The 10,787-nt window shown below is 62.5% G+C and overlaps 1 long non-coding RNA gene across 1 annotated transcript; it reads right to left on the reverse strand.

Annotated features, from left to right (window-relative positions):
• Positions 1–676: 676 nt before the first annotated feature.
• Positions 677–8,078, reverse strand: LOC143695101 (uncharacterized). Its single transcript, XR_013184018.1, has 2 exons — positions 7,152–8,078; positions 677–2,977 (listed from the first exon to the last, which is right to left on the reverse strand). It is a non-coding gene; the product is annotated as an uncharacterized LOC143695101 (long non-coding RNA).
• Between the last annotated feature and the right edge of the window lie 2,709 nt (positions 8,079–10,787).

Genomic DNA, 10,787 nt, shown 5'->3' on the forward strand with positions numbered 1-10,787 from the left:
AAGGACGGAGCGGCCGCGGCTCCCCGGGACGGGGTGGGGCCGCCTGGGGAGGACGTGGCCCGGGAAGCATTTCTGGGAGGGTGCCGAGTGCCAGGATGCAGGACCTGGAGAACTCAGCTCCTCGCAGGGACATCCCTGTGTCCCCGTGTCCCCACACATCCCTGGATGTCACCATGGGGGCAGTGCCCGGAGAGCTCAGGCCAGCACAGGGACATTTCTGTGTCCCCACACATCCCTGGGATGCGGGCAGCACACAGAGAGCTCAGACTCACACAGGGACGTTCCTGTGTCCCCACACATCCCCGGGATGCAGGCACTGACTCGAGAGCTCAGACTCACACAGGGACATTTCTGTGTCCCCACGCATCCCTGGGATGCGGGCACTGCCTCGAGAGCTCAGCTCCTCGCAGGGACACGGGCAGGAGGAGGTGATGGGGAGGAGGTGACGACCCCGGCCCTGCCCAGGGGACACGCTGGCAGCAGGGACGTCCCGCGGCGCAGCAGGGAAGGCAGAAGGGAGCAGGATCCATCCTCTCCCGCGGCAGGAGTGGCCCAGAGGGGAGCCGGAGCCCCCAGCATTCCCCTCCCTGCCCCTCATTCCCAGCTCATTAAGGCTCTCCCATTATTCTGACATTTTGTGCGCGTCACGTAGCGGGAAGAAGTAATTTACTTAGAAGAAATTAAAAGTTCATTTTAATTGAGCGCACACTGCAGTATGCAAATGCGGGCGCATTATGTACACTGATGCGGAGACAAAGGCTGTAATCAACTGTTAACCCTTTCCGAGCCATCCCCGCGCTCCTCCGCAGCGCCGGCACCGCTCCGGCCACTCCGGAGACCCCTGAGATGGGGCTGTGCCCCTTGCCCGGAGCAGGGGCAGCACAGAGCCCCGGGCATCGCTGCGTGCGGCTGGGAGGCGGCAGCCAGGCAGGGATGCCCAGGATGGAGTGTCCCCAAATGGCTGTGACGCGCTGGGATGGCTCCGAGCCAGCCAGACTGGGTGGATGGTGGGGCAGGGGCTCTCCAGGGCTGGGGAAGGCGTTTGGGGGAGCTGCGATGGAGGTGCCGAGGGATATCCCTGGGGATACATGTCCAAAGGCCAAAACAGGGCTCGTGGCTGCTGCCAGCACCTTCAAATCCAAATACCTGGCTAGTGAGAGCTGGATGGGAGGGTGGTCCAGCTGCGATGAGCCCGTGATATTCCCAACATCCTGTTGCTATTTTTTTAATTTTTTTTTTTTTTTTTTACTACCTGTCAGACCTGAGAGTTTTTTAATGGCAGTGCAAATGGAACCGGCTCACAGATGCGAGATGACAGCCCGCTGCAGGGAGCAGACAAATTACCTCCAACCTCGGCTCAGGACGCCCACAGACTCCCAAACAAAGGGAGCTGGTGTTTGGGGGCTGCTGTGAGCTGCCAGTGCTCAGCCAGGCTCCCACCCCGCTCCTTGGGTGCTCCTTGGGTGCTCCTTGGGTGCAGCATCTGGGGGGACCCCGTGGATTCCAAGGGATGCTCCTGCTGCAAAGGGCTTTCGGGAAGGCACAGGCTCATCCAACCCCATACCATGGGTGGGTGATGCTAAATATCAGAGAGCCCCGAGGGCAAAGGTGTCCCTTTGAAGGGTACACAGCAGGGATGACAGAATGGACCCCAGCCACTCTTTGCAGGAGGAGTGACACCGTTGGGAATCCCTTCTCCTGGCTTTGCCAAGGATGATCAGGGACAGATCTGGGATCTGTCACCCTGAGGGGGTGACAACGGGTGGCTTTTCAGCCTGGAACCACACGGGGAGGAGGGCTGGGGACACCCCGGAGCTGCCGCCTCCACCTCAGGCGCCCTTCAGCCGCCCTGTGCTGCCAGGGGCGCGGCCCGGCGCTCGCAGGAGCTCCCCAGGGCAGCCCGGGTGGTCGGCAGGGTTTAATTGCTGTGTGTAACCTTTGCAGCCCGTCCCACGTGCCGGCTGGGCGCCGGCTCCGCGGCTCCAGATGGCACCCGGGAAAGAGTTAAGTCCGCTGTGATCAACAGCAAGAAGCAAGTGGTAAACAGTTTTTCTCTCCCTCTGCTAAATTAATATGCAAATTCCCCCCCTTCTCTCCCCCCCCCCCTCGCTTCGAAATTAGCGAGGTAGAATGCTTGGGCTAATTATGCATTCAAACGAGCAGGCTTCGTTAATGTGGCACTAAGAGGAGCCTGAAAATGATTGTGAGACGATGAAATTGAAATTGGAGCACGGCACTTCTAATGCATCTGGAGTCACTCTTGCGTGCCCCGGCAGATGTAACCTGGCAGTGACCGGCAGCCCCCGCCCGTGCCCGGGCACCCGCAGCTCCCAGCGCCCCAGAACCTCTGCAGCTCCCCCATTCCACTCCAAAACCAGCCCCTTTAAAGATTGCCCAGCCCAGCTCCTTGGGGACAGAAGGGTGGGATGGCCCTGTGCACACAGAGCTCCTGGTGTGGGGTGGGGATGGGGCAGAAAACCCAGGGCATCCCCAGGACACGGAGAAGGGCTGGGATCAGGAGTGGTGGGGCTCCAGGAGAGCAAAGCAGGGGCTGGCACAGCCCTTGGAGAGTCCATGCAGGCCCCCTGGGGGATGCTCCCAGTCTGGAGCAGGGCAGGGAGCACATTCCTCCTTCCCAGGCAGAATCCTGGTCCCCAGGGCAGCCAGCAGGGCCTGGGCATGTTTGGTAAAGCTCCACCTGTGCTTGCATGGATAAAGCTCTGGATGCATGAACCTTCTTCACTCCTGGCATGCTGAGTGCTGGTGGCTGCAGGAGGGTCACAGGGAAATCCCATTCCCGTTGCCACATCCCAGGGGATTCGGTGCTCAGCAGTTGTTGGCACATCCCAGCAAGGACCAGGCTGGTGGCACATCCACATCCATCACATCCTGTGAGCCCCAGGACTGTCCCACAGCAGGGAGGGGTGGCACAGTGACACCCAGGGCCGGGCTGGGGTGGCTCCTATAGGCCTGAAACCTGCAGAGGAAAAGCAGGAGAAAAAGTTGAGGGTGACAAGACAAACAGGGAGATGTTTTATTTTTGGGGCTGTGTTAAGCTGAGGATGAGCAGCCACCAGCTGTGATGGGCACAGGGGATGATGAGGGATTCACAGGAATGCTGGCTCAGGATGTCACCAGTGCCATCTCCGCTGGGATAACTGCTCCCTGCCATCTGCACAGCCCGGCATGCAGCCACCCAAGGGCCAAACCCAACTTCCCATGAGACACAGCAGCACCTTGGGACCAGCAGAGACTGGATGTCGGTGTTAAATATTCATCAGAGGTGTGGAATTTACTGGAAGCATCCATTAGGAGGTAATGCCCCATCCACAGGGGCCGAGGGGGGCAGAGGCTGCAGAGCTGTGGAGCAGAGGCGCTGTGAGGAATCAGTGAGCAGCTCCGGGCCTCAGGCACTCAACCACCGGGAATGAAGGGAAGGAGTAAACAGACAAGGAGATGAATAACACCCTGAAAAGGAGGGGAAGGAATGGGGGAGCAGCAGGGACACATATCCTGGAGGGGATGATCCCTGGGAGCAGGCTGGGTTGGAGTGGCATGGTTTGGTCCAGGGGGATGTGGAGCTCCAGGAGCAATGTCGAGTATCCCAGAGGGATGTTGAGCAGTCCTGAGGACACACACCTTGGCAGGGGAGGCTGCTGGGCTTGGAGTGAGCTGTAGTGTGCCTGGGCAGGGCCAGGGCATCCCAGGGGCATCCCAGGGGCATCCCAGGAGCATCCCAGGGGCATCCCACAGGCACCTGGAGCCGCTCAGCAGCGTGGCCCGGGCTGGGGGCTGGCACATGGAGGGTGTGTGGAGGGGGTTGTGCAGGGGATGTGGAGGGGGTTGTGGAGGGGGGCATAGAGGGGGTGTGGAGGGGTTGTGGAGGGGATTTGGAGGGGTTGTGCAGAGGGTTGTGGAGGGGGGCATGGAGGGGTTGTGGAAGGGGGCATGGAGAGGATTTGGAGGGGTTGTGGAGGGGGTTGTGGAGGGGGTTGTGGAGGGGTTGTGGTGGGGTTGTGCAGGGGTTGTGGAAGGGGGCATAGAGGGGTTTTGGAGGGGTTGTGGAGGGGGTTGTGGAGGGGTTGTGGTGGGGTTGTGCAGGGGTTGTGGAAGGGGGCATAGAGGGGTTTTGGAGGGGTTGTGGAGGGGGTGTGGAGGGGGTTGTGGAGGGGTTGTGGTGGGGTTGTGCAGGGGTTGTGGAAGGGGGCATAGAGGGGTTTTGGAGGGGTTGTGGAGGGGGTGTGGAGGGGGTTGTTTTCCTCCTCTCTCCGGTAATTTTTCCCTCTGACTATGATGCATAGCGGTGCTAATTCGGCACGTTGCCATTAATTCCAGCACAGCTGCCGCTCTCTCCCTCAAGGCATTTCGCTAATACTCGGCTTCAGAGCCTCTCAGCAAATTAACATCATTTGTTCTGCAGAACATGTTTTATTTCTACACTACATGCATAGCTTATTACTCCTCCAGAAACTCGGGGTGTGCAGGAGGCAGTGCCACGGGCACGGCCCTCCAGAGCCAGCCCTGCTCCCCAGCTCGCTGTGCCCACCCCTGGACGGGCACAGGGGCACAGCCCAGTCCCTTGTGCCACCTCGCTGGCCCCAGCTGCAGCTGCAGGGATTTTCTCCCAGTTCCAGGACGCTGTGGTGCTGTTGGAACACCCAGGGCTGGTGATGTGAGGGGGGATGGTGGCAATGCTGGGTCAGTCACTGGCTGGCATCTCCCGCATCCCCCTGGGTGATGCCACCTCTCAGTGCTCCTACATTTAGGAACAGAGCTGACAAGATGTCCCAGGATGTCGGGGCCAGGCTGGGTGTGACACTGAAGGGAACCAGGAGCCCCCAGCACCAGCAGAACAGCTCAGACCCTCTGGCAGCACCTCTGGGATGGAGGAGAGCACTTCCCACGAGGCCGTCGGGGCTGTCGGTGGGGCAGTGAGCTGGGCAGGGTGTCACCAGCCAGGCACGGGGTCCTGCCACCACCCAGCAGCCCGCAGCCCCTGCCAGCGATAGTTTCAGGTCTTTCGCTTTGATTAAGGTTATTTAAGCTTTTTACCAAAACATAAAACCTGATTGTTTGCATAAACAACCTAATTGGATTATAGTGCACAGCATCGCTAATGCCGCGGGCTGGCTGGGAGCCGGCGGGAGCGGGGAGCACCGGCAGCACCGGGAGCACCGGGAGCACCGGGAGCCGGGATGGGCCGAGGATTGGTGACACCCCCTGTGTCCCACGCCGGGGTCTGCATCCACCTGTCCCCTTCTCCCAGGCACCTCGGGGTGGGCGACAGCCGTGCGGGGACAGTGCTGTCCCCAGCCGTGGCTCTGTCTGTGCCCTTGGTGTTGCCTCACCTGCAGGGCGAGAGGGGACAAAGCCCCCGCTCCGGCACGGCTGGTGGGAGGAGGAAGAGGAAGGTGGAGGAGCCGAGCGGGAAGCAGGGGGCCGGGAGCTTTGCAGGAATGCTGCCTGCGCAGCGTTTCCATGGCTGGGAGCTGCAGAAGGCTTTCATGGCAAGAGGCGGAGAGGCTCCATGAATATTTCATTAGGAAAGCAATGTGGTGTGCTGCAGAGAACATCTGGCTGGAGTCCCTGGAGACCCCTGCCTTGTGCAGGAAGCAGGAACTGTGAAATACGGAGGAAAACGAGGGAGAGGGGGAGATGGGGGGATCATCCCGTGACACGGGAGCGTTCCTGCCCTCTTGGCCCCGCACTGAGCAGCGCGGGGCGGGCGTGGGGCTCTGTCCTCGGGGAATGACGGGAGCTGGAAAGGCTGTGGTGGTGCCATCCAGGTGGAGGATCTTTCCCTGGACATTCTGGGGACCAGGCTGCAGCAGGATGCGATATTTCATCCCAATATCCAGTGCAGGAATGGGCAGAGCTGCTCCTCCAGCTCAGAGCTGAGTGGCTGGGTGATCAGCCCAGCCTTGGGATGGGATGGGATGGGATGGGATGGGATGGGATGAGAGGGGATGGGATGGGATGGGCATCTCTTGCCACATCACTCCCAGGGAGAAGCTGGTGCCCTCAAAGCTGGAATCCCTGAGATCCCTGCCATGGCTCCTGCAGGTGATGGGTGCTGAGGGAGGTCTGTCCTGCTGGGACTGGTGCAGAGTGGACATCCCCGGGCACAGGGATGTGGTGGGCACAGGCAGGGTGCAGAGCAGCAGGAATCGGGGTGCTGTGACATTTGGGATTGCCAGCATCCCTGTTTCCCTTCAGTGCCAGCTCCTTCCCCCAGCACGGGCCAGGTTTGGTGCCTGGGGACCCTTTTGCAGCCTCTTCACACAGTGCCAGTGGATTGGTGATGCCATGCTGCTCCTGGCTTGGGAATGGCTCCAGCATTGCTCCTGCACCCTGGGCAGGCAGGAGGGCACACAGCAGCACCAGCTCTCTACCCTGCACCCACCACCCCCTCCGCCCCACACCCCCAGCCCCACACAAACCCCTACTCACACCGTGTCTTCTTCACCCAGCACCCCATGGCCACGACCCCAGCACTGAGCGAGTCATGGCCACGGCACCACGAGCTTCCTGGCAATCCTGTCCTTCCCTCCTCCTCCTCCTCCCCAGCACGGTGATGGATGCGGGGACTCTCTGGCCACCCTCCCTCTGTCCTTCTCACCCAGCCACCAGGCTGTGCTCTGGGGCAGCTCCGGGCTGGGAGCAGGGCACGTTTCCCACGTGCCAGCACTGCTGGTGGCAGGACTTTGGCTCGGCAGGGCTCGGTATCAGCAGGACTTTGGCTCAGCAGACTTTGGCTCGCACCTCCCTTCCCGCAGCCCCTCTGGCCCCGGCCCCTCCGCCGCCGGCAGACAAAGCCCAAGCAGACAAAGCCACAGCCTCGCTCACCGGCCCCGCGTGCGGCAGAGCCTCTGTGCAGCCCCACGGCGAGCCCGGCCGGCACCTGGAGCCTGTGAGTGCCCGTGCCAGGCAGCGCTGCAGGCAGGGGAGGCTGTGGGACAGGCTGGGCAGGGAAGGGCTGTGGGACAGGCCGGGCAGGGAAGGGCTGTGGGACAGGCCAGGCGGGAGCTGGTGGGCCAGGCCATGCAGGAGATGGAGGGGTGGCAGGGAGGCCGCGGGCAGGCTGCGCGGAGCCTGGCACAGACACATGCACGCACACGCACACGCACACGCTGCACAACGAGGGCACATACCTCTGTCCTCTCTGGCTCCCCATGCCGTGCCTCCTCCATGTGCTGCCCGTCCTGCCTCAGCCATGCTGTGCCTCCTCCTCACTGCCCGTCCTGCCTCAGCCACGCCGTGCCTCCTCCTCGCTGCCCGTCCTCCATGTGCTGCCCATCTTGCCTCAGCCACGCCGTGCCTCCTCCTCGCTGCCCGTCCTCCATGTGCCCGCGCCGGGATGCGCTGCCAGAGCCTCCTCTCCGCCGCCGCTGGGTTTTGGCCCCCGCTGCCTGCTGGCGTTTTGGCAGCCTCGCCGCTCCAGCGATGGCATGTGTCCATTATTTTTTTTTTTCTCTTTTCTCTCCCTTTCACAATCCGTCCTCCCCAGCCTTCTCTGCCGGTGCCTCCGGAGCCGCCTGCGGTGCCAGCTCGCAGGGAAATTGGCAGCGAGCGCGGCACAGGGATCCTCCCGCAGCTGACGGAGCCCTGCCAGGCGCAGGCAGCCCTTCTGCCAGCCACCAGCCTTGGCACGGGGGGCCGGGGGGCCGTGGGGGGCTGCCCAGGCTTGGCAGCCCTTCCCCGGCACCGCGCGCCCCGGCCGCCGCCACGGCTCCGCTGCCAAGCGCCAAACGGGGGGAGGAAAAGGGGAGAGGGCAGAGAAAGGAGTTGGCTTCACCGTGCCCGGTGGCGGGGACCCACCGGGGACCCCTTCCCTTTGCCAAGGCCAGCTGGGCGACGTCCTGGACCTCCAGAGCCCGTCCGTGGTGCCAACGTCGCGGGCAGGGGCTCAGCCCCGTGTGCCCCACGTTGTGTCCCCAGCCCGGTGGGGAAGCCATGGCAGGGATGGCAGGGATGGCAGGGATGGCAGGGATGGCAGGAGCCGGCGCAGACCGGCGACGCTGCGTGGCGAGCACGGCTCCCACAGACACACCTCTTACCCAGCATCCGTCTGCTGCACAGGGGGGCCCGGGAAATTGGGAAGGGGAGAGTGGAGGAGGGACTTGTGGTGATGGGTGGGGGTTTTGGGGTGCCCTCTGGCCATGTGTCGCCTGGCACGGCCATCTCAGCCTCGTGCAATGGAGCATCCCCAGCTCGTGCCAAAATCCTGGCCCCGGTGGTTCAGTCGTGCCATGGCTCCATCCTGGCCAGCCATCGGCGTGGCAGCCAGCCCTGCTTTCCCAGCTTTTCCTCCCCAGGCTCCTGCTTTGGGTGTCCTTTTGGAGGTAGAAGTGGGTATGTGGCTTGTGCCTCCACTGCACCGTGGATGCTCCTGGTGCCAATGCCTTTAGAGGGCCCCTAAGGCCAAGGGAATGGGATGGGAATCACCAGGCAGGAGACAGGGAACAGTTCCTGCTCAGTTTCTCCCAAAATAAGCCATTTACTGGGAGCCACTGGGAGGCACGGGGGTGCTGGGGCAGGCACCAGGAGCACGCAGAGAGCAGCGGCCATCCCTGGCTAACAGCTTTGCCCCTAATCAGGGATGTCTCCATGGAGCTGGCAGGAGGAGCCAGGAGCCCTCCACGGGCAGGGTGGGGTGTGAGCGGGTCCCACTGGCCAATCCCATCCTCCTGCCACGCTTTCCCGGTGTCCCTGGGTGGTGGCACGTCCCAGCCCGGGGATGTGGCAGCTCCTGGGATGGCATTGACAGTTCGTGTCATCCTGACATGCCCCGTGCCCCCGTGGCCCGGTGGCTGTCCCCGGCCTGCCCGTGTCACACGTGCGCCTGCCATTTCCTCAGATAAGCAGCTAATCTCCATCAATCATCATTCCGGGCAATTATCATAATAGGGCCATTTTGCACTTATCCTCGCCACGTGACGCAGGAGCCACTTACGGCTCCACTTCACTGCGAGCTGCTCCTGTCCCCGGGGAGTCCCCATGGCAATCGTGTCCCCTGCAGGGCCCTGGGGACAGAGCGGCCCCGCCGGGCGCGGGCAGTGCCTGCAGCAGCTCGGGGATGCTCCTGCCCGGAGGGATGCAGGCAAGGAGGGACCTCTGAAATGTGGGGGAAAACACAGGGAGAGCCTGACCCTGCCACGGGAGCAGCAGCACAGGGTTAAACCCGAATTGGGGACACGATCTGCTTTGTGCCACCACTGGGGACACTCAATCTGCTTTCTGCCACCATTGGGGACACTCGATCTGCTTTCTGCCACCATAGGACCCTGGTAGCCTCGGGTGGTGCCGATGCCATGTGCCTGTGGCAGGGGACAGGGCCAGCAGCCCCTGGTGACCTTCACTGCCTGGCAGGGAGCAGCTTAGGGAGGCTGGAAAGGGACCAGGGCCTCGGTGGGGATTAGGGGCCAGCAGATGGATGGAGATCAAACGTTTCACTGCCCCTTGTTTACAACATCCTCCTGGGCAGCCACGGGGATCCTGGCACTGCTCTGGCTCTGTCCCTCCTTGGGCTGGGGCAGAATGGGGATAGGGACACCCTTCCATGGTTTTGGGGTGTCCCAGTGGGATGAACGGGCTCCCACCTTGCTGTGCTGCATCCTCATTCCAAGCAGCACCACGGAGGAAGCTGCCAGTGCCCCAAATCCCATCCCATTATCCCATCCCATCCCATCCCATCCCATCCCATCCCATCCCATCCCATCCCATCCCATTATTCCATCCCATCCCACAGCACTGGGATGAACTCACTGTCACCCTGAGCATTCCCTCAGCCCCACAGTGTTTGTGCTGTTTACATCACCCCAGTAATTACTTCCCTTTTTTTTTCCTTTAATAAATACGGATGTGCCACAAGTAAACTCCAGTGCAATAAAAGCTCTCTGCTGGCTCCATAATTAACCACCGAGCTGAGCAGGGCGGGGAGGGCAGGCACAAACCCCTCCCGCCCCCCAGGGCTGCGGGCTCACAGCCGGCTGGGAGGGACCTGGGAAGGCGCTGTGGCAGCCTGGGGACAGCCCTGGGGACCGGGTCCATGGGTGAGCAGGGCTGTGCTGCACGCGGGTCTCGGCTTCCACTGCCAGCTGTGAGGGCACATCTGGACTGAACCCTCTCCAGGAGGTTGGGGAGCAGCCCCTTCCCTTCCCTTCCCTTCCCTTCCCTTCCCTTCCCTTCCCTTCCCTTCCCTTCCCTTCCCTTCCCTTCCCTTCCCTTCCCTTCCCTTCCCTTCCCTTCCCTTCCCTTCCCTTCCCTTCCCTTCCCTTCCCTTCCCTTCCCTTCCCTTCCCTTCCCTCCCCTCAGCACTGTCCCTGGGGACATGGCTGGCTCCAGATGGCCAGCGGCACCAGGTGCCAGGGCCAGGGTGGCACAGGGTGTCAGGGGGTGACATCTGCTGTGTGTGACATCCCGGCCAGCTGGCCCTGCCGCCTGCTGCCCTCGGGGGGAGCATGGCCCTGTCACCCCCACGGAGAGGGGTCCCAGCTGGAGGGGCCACTCCTGGCTCATCCTTGTGTGTCCCAGCGCTGTCCCCACCTCTGTTCCTGCTGTCCCTGCCAGTCCCTGCAGCACCACAAGGGGGTTGGCAGCAGAGACTCCCCCATGGGCACGCACCCCGGGGAGGGGCTCATCCCTGTGTGGAGAGATGTGCCATGGGGAGGTGTGCCATGGGGAGATGGGCCACGGGGAGATGGGCCATGGGGAGATGGGCCATGGGGAGATGGGCCATGGGGAGATGGGCCACAGGGAGATGGGCCACGGGGAGATGGGCCACGGGG

The sequence above is a fragment of the Agelaius phoeniceus genome, chromosome 12 (genome assembly GCF_051311805.1).
Source record: "Agelaius phoeniceus isolate bAgePho1 chromosome 12, bAgePho1.hap1, whole genome shotgun sequence".
Taxonomy (NCBI): Eukaryota; Metazoa; Chordata; class Aves; order Passeriformes; family Icteridae; genus Agelaius; species Agelaius phoeniceus.